At 39.7% G+C, this 6110-nt stretch overlaps 1 protein-coding gene across 1 annotated transcript in view; it reads left to right on the forward strand.

Annotated features, from left to right (window-relative positions):
• Positions 1 to 300: 300 nt before the first annotated feature.
• Positions 301 to 6110, forward strand: part of MS3_00003850 (uncharacterized protein) — a 30117-nt gene continuing 24307 nt past the window's right edge. The window contains exon 1 of the mRNA XM_051211713.1: positions 301 to 1003. The gene's annotated coding sequence lies outside the window, so the exon portion shown is untranslated. The remainder of the gene's footprint in view (positions 1004 to 6110) is intronic.

The raw sequence follows: 6110 nt of genomic DNA on the forward strand, positions 1-6110 counted from the left end.
CTCTTAGTCGATGATGATGATGTACGCTCACTCATAGTAGCAGCAACCGCTGTTAAGACTGAAGATTCCAGGGTTCATCAAGGTTTACCGTCAGTTCGTTCTTCTGGATTTGACACTCCACCTGATTCAAGAAGTAACCGACTTATAGACACCTTTGACTCTGTATCTAAAGCGACAGACGAGAATCTAATGGATTTAGAACAAGTTATTTCATTACCAGCTGTTGACGATGAGTACCTTCTAAAAACTGCCAACGATCGTCATGTCGATACAGTAGTGAATAATGACCTTAGATGTATTTCTCCTCCAGACAAAATTCTTCCAACAGATAGTGGAGAGTTAATGTCATCGAAAACATCTGTTATGTTCTCTGCCGAAACAGATCTCCCTGGTGTTTCTGACGTAAACAATAGTGCTAAGTCTGTGATACAACTACACGAGTCATCAATTAGTTGCAAAGCAACAACAACTCAGTTCTCTGCAAATACGAAACTTGTATCTCCTGTAGTAGCGTCTGCTGAGAGTTCTATTGACATCAAGCGTGAAACAGAGAATCAGAAAGATGATTGTTTTATTCAGTCTGCTGATGGTGATAAGAAGTTTAAGACAACTACATCCATCTCCCCATTAGTTGGGTTAGACAAGCAGATACAACATCCATTACCAGGCTTTAATGATAATAGAGTAGCTAAAGAAATGACTCATCGGAACATAGAATGGCACCACAACACTCCCTACGCAAATCATCATCGAGTATGGGAAAGATTAATAGGAAGCATACTCACCACCTGTTTGACTGAAGCAGGAACAATACCTAATGATAGACCACTCTTACAGACGCGAACAAAATGGACACAGGGAAGACGAGATTTACAAGTTCGCGATTCAGTCTTGATTATTGGAGACACTTATGCACGAAATAACTGGCCTAAAGGCCTCGTGGTAAGTTTTGACCCAGGAGGAGATGGACTATGGAAACAAGCGAAGATCAGAACGTGGAAAGGTACAATTATTAGAGACACGTAAGATTTGTTTATTAGAAGGGGTGGACGACTGAACAGTAGAGGATAGGAGACCTTTCAGAGTGACTGTGGCTAGAGTAAATTGTACCATTGTCACCTCTGAACGTTTTGCGTTTATATCAAATCTGCGAAAGTAAGGAAAGACATGCTGTCTTTGGGGGCGGTGTTAAGTTTGTCTTACATTGTCCCTACATGTTCCTTTTCTACTCTTTTGTATGTTGTTTTATACTATTTATTTACATTCAGTAGGCAGCTGTATGCCCAACAATTTTCATACTTATGTTGTAACTCAAGTTGTACTGTAACATTCTGTAATGTTCACCTATATCTTTAACGTTTATTTTACTTATAATTGTATTTATCATTATAATCACTGTAATTTAATTACTGTAACGATTATCCACAGTTTTGTGCATTTGTTTGAATGTAACAGTTTCCATATTGTTTACTCTTGGTTCGAGTTTCGGTTGTTCATAAACTGTTACCAAATTTAGACACAGCTATCGGCTGTCTTTGGACTATCGTATGTTGTAATCGTTCTTTATGTTACTCTTACAGGAAGCCTTTGCTATTTTCATTCTTGAACGACGCGTTTAAACGCCTAGACACCTCACAAGTTGAGGTTTGTAACTAAATTTTGTGTATTATTTAATAAAGAACCGCCTTTGTAGACAAATCGTTGTTTTGGAACTTCGATTTTGCGCGTATCTTATTCGGGGTTATTTGAACGCTTCGATAGAATTAACAGTTCTCAACTTTGGTCTCATTTGGTGTGGATACCAGTTCTCAACTTTGGTCTCATTTGATGTGGATACAGTTCTGAACTTTGGTCCTAATTGGAGGGAATACTTGCTGTAACGAATTTGGCCGGAATCCTGTTTGGTTCATTCATCCCAACGATGACAGTTCCCAAGACACAGACAATTCCAGTGCTGAAAATATTATTCCTTCAGTTTCTAAGGTGAATCCACCTATTCCTTTAGATCTTGCCTTTGATATTGTTAAACCTAACCCCAAAGACAGTTGCTCGGTAGGAGACAACTATGTAGAGACTAGATACAGCGTAGAAGACGAAGTGGTTTCTAGGGAAAGGGAAGTATAAAAGATTGAGCTGGAGATTAGAGAACTCCAACTACGCAAGCGATTGTTAGAGCTAACTCCGAACTCTTCAAACAAAGTGAGAAGACCTAGGGAGACTACCGAGTTGTCGGGGTCTCGATCCGAGGATAAAACTTCAGTAGATACAGCAAGTCACCGATACACCAATGTACCTTTGAGCGATGAAATGCAATTCAAAGCACAGGTAGATAGCGTCAAGGCGCTATTTATGTCAGTAAGCTTACCGAAGATAGAAATCATGAAATTTGACGGGAGTCCTCTGAAATTTTGGACGTTCATGAAGGGATTCAAGGTTAACATAGCTGACAGAGTAAATGATGACACTCAGAAATTAATGTACCTGATACACTATTGCGAAGGTATAGCAAAGGATGCTATAGAACACTGTGTTTTATTACCAGAAAAAGAAGGTTATACTGAGGCAATTAAAATTCTACATGAACAGTTCGGCAGACCACATGACATCGTGGAAGCCTCCTCAACAGAACTGTTAAGTGGATCACCATTGAATCAAGACGACACAACGGGTCAACTTAATAAAACTTCAGTCTTCATAAACTGTTTAGAAGCAAAGAGTTCTATCGAGGACGGACCCACGCCGCCCCTTTCTTTAACCACAGTAGCGCCTGAAGATTCTTCAAATCGTTCGTTGCCGTTCATAGATGATCCTGGTTTATGCCTTAAACACTCTCCTGATGTGGCACTCTTAGTCGATGATGATGATGTACGCTCACTCATAGTAGCAGCAACCGCTGTTAAGACTGAAGATTCCAGGGTTCATCAAGGTTTACCGTCAGTTCGTTCTTCTGGATTTGACACTCCACCTGATTCAAGAAGTAACCGACTTATAGACACCTTTGACTCTGTATCTAAAGCGACAGACGAGAATCTAATGGATTTAGAACAAGTTATTTCATTACCAGCTGTTGACGATGAGTACCTTCTAAAAACTGCCAACGATCGTCATGTCGATACAGTAGTGAATAATGACCTTAGATGTATTTCTCCTCCAGACAAAATTCTTCCAACAGATAGTGGAGAGTTAATGTCATCGAAAACATCTGTTATGTTCTCTGCCGAAACAGATCTCCCTGGTGTTTCTGACGTAAACAATAGTGCTAAGTCTGTGATACAACTACACGAGTCATCAATTAGTTGCAAAGCAACAACAACTCAGTTCTCTGCAAATACGAAACTTGTATCTCCTGTAGTAGCGTCTGCTGAGAGTTCTATTGACATCAAGCGTGAAACAGAGAATCAGAAAGATGATTGTTTTATTCAGTCTGCTGATGGTGATAAGAAGTTTAAGACAACTACATCCATCTCCCCATTAGTTGGGTTAGACAAGCAGATACAACATCCATTACCAGGCTTTAATGATAATAGAGTAGCTAAAGAAATGACTCATCGGAACATAGAATGGCACCACAACACTCCCTACGCAAATCATCATCGAGTATGGGAAAGATTAATAGGAAGCATACTCACCACCTGTTTGACTGAAGCAGGAACAATACCTAATGATAGACCACTCTTACAGACGCGAACAAAATGGACACAGGGAAGACGAGATTTACAAGTTCGCGATTCAGTCTTGATTATTGGAGACACTTATGCACGAAATAACTGGCCTAAAGGCCTCGTGGTAAGTTTTGACCCAGGAGGAGATGGACTATGGAAACAAGCGAAGATCAGAACGTGGAAAGGTACAATTATTAGAGACACGTAAAATTTGTTTATTAGAAGGGGTGGACGACTGAACAGTAGAGGATAGGAGACCTTTCAGAGTGACTGTGGCTAGAGTAAATTGTACCATTGTCACCTCTGAACGTTTTGCGTTTATATCAAATCTGCGAAAGTAAGGAAAGACATGCTGTCTTTGGGGGCGGTGTTAAGTTTGTCTTACATTGTCCCTACATGTTCCTTTTCTACTCTTTTGTATGTTGTTTTATACTATTTATTTACATTCAGTAGGCAGCTGTATGCCCAACAATTTTCATACTTATGTTGTAACTCAAGTTGTACTGTAACATTCTGTAATGTTCACCTATATCTTTAACGTTTATTTTACTTATAATTGTATTTATCATTATAATCACTGTAATTTAATTACTGTAACGATTATCCACAGTTTTGTGCATTTGTTTGAATGTAACAGTTTCCATATTGTTTACTCTTGGTTCGAGTTTCGGTTGTTCATAAACTGTTACCAAATTTAGACACAGCTATCGGCTGTCTTTGGACTATCGTATGTTGTAATCGTTCTTTATGTTACTCTTACAGGAAGCCTTTGCTATTTTCATTCTTGAACGACGCGTTTAAACGCCTAGACACCTCACAAGTTGAGGTTTGTAACTAAATTTTGTGTATTATTTAATAAAGAACCGCCTTTGTAGACAAATCGTTGTTTTGGAACTTCGATTTTGCGCGTATCTTATTCGGGGTTATTTGAACGCTTCGATAGAATTAACAGTTCTCAACTTTGGTCTCATTTGGTGTGGATACCAGTTCTCAACTTTGGTCTCATTTGATGTGGATACAGTTCTGAACTTTGGTCCTAATTGGAGGGAATACTTGCTGTAACGAATTTGGCCGGAATCCTGTTTGGTTCATTCATCCCAACGATGACAGTTCCCAAGACACAGACAATTCCAGTGCTGAAAATATTATTCCTTCAGTTTCTAAGGTGAATCCACCTATTCCTTTAGATCTTGCCTTTGATATTGTTAAACCTAACCCCAAAGACAGTTGCTCGGTAGGAGACAACTATGTAGAGACTAGATACAGCGTAGAAGACGAAGTGGTTTCTAGGGAAAGGGAAGTATAAAAGATTGAGCTGGAGATTAGAGAACTCCAACTACGCAAGCGATTGTTAGAGCTAACTCCGAACTCTTCAAACAAAGTGAGAAGACCTAGGGAGACTACCGAGTTGTCGGGGTCTCGATCCGAGGATAAAACTTCAGTAGATACAGCAAGTCACCGATACACCAATGTACCTTTGAGCGATGAAATGCAATTCAAAGCACAGGTAGATAGCGTCAAGGCGCTATTTATGTCAGTAAGCTTACCGAAGATAGAAATCATGAAATTTGACGGGAGTCCTCTGAAATTTTGGACGTTCATGAAGGGATTCAAGGTTAACATAGCTGACAGAGTAAATGATGACACTCAGAAATTAATGTACCTGATACACTATTGCGAAGGTATAGCAAAGGATGCTATAGAACACTGTGTTTTATTACCAGAAAAAGAAGGTTATACTGAGGCAATTAAAATTCTACATGAACAGTTCGGCAGACCACATGACATCGTGGAAGCCTCCTCAACAGAACTGTTAAGTGGATCACCATTGAATCAAGACGACACAACGGGTCAACTTAATAAAACTTCAGTCTTCATAAACTGTTTAGAAGCAAAGAGTTCTATCGAGGACGGACCCACGCCGCCCCTTTCTTTAACCACAGTAGCGCCTGAAGATTCTTCAAATCGTTCGTTGCCGTTCATAGATGATCCTGGTTTATGCCTTAAACACTCTCCTGATGTGGCACTCTTAGTCGATGATGATGATGTACGCTCACTCATAGTAGCAGCAACCGCTGTTAAGACTGAAGATTCCAGGGTTCATCAAGGTTTACCGTCAGTTCGTTCTTCTGGATTTGACACTCCACCTGATTCAAGAAGTAACCGACTTATAGACACCTTTGACTCTGTATCTAAAGCGACAGACGAGAATCTAATGGATTTAGAACAAGTTATTTCATTACCAGCTGTTGACGATGAGTACCTTCTAAAAACTGCCAACGATCGTCATGTCGATACAGTAGTGAATAATGACCTTAGATGTATTTCTCCTCCAGACAAAATTCTTCCAACAGATAGTGGAGAGTTAATGTCATCGAAAACATCTGTTATGTTCTCTGCCGAAACAGATCTCCCTGGTGTTTCTGACGTAAACAATAGTGCTAAGTC

The sequence above is a fragment of the Schistosoma haematobium genome, chromosome ZW, assembly GCF_000699445.3.
Source record: "Schistosoma haematobium chromosome ZW, whole genome shotgun sequence".
Taxonomy (NCBI): domain Eukaryota; kingdom Metazoa; phylum Platyhelminthes; class Trematoda; order Strigeidida; family Schistosomatidae; genus Schistosoma; species Schistosoma haematobium.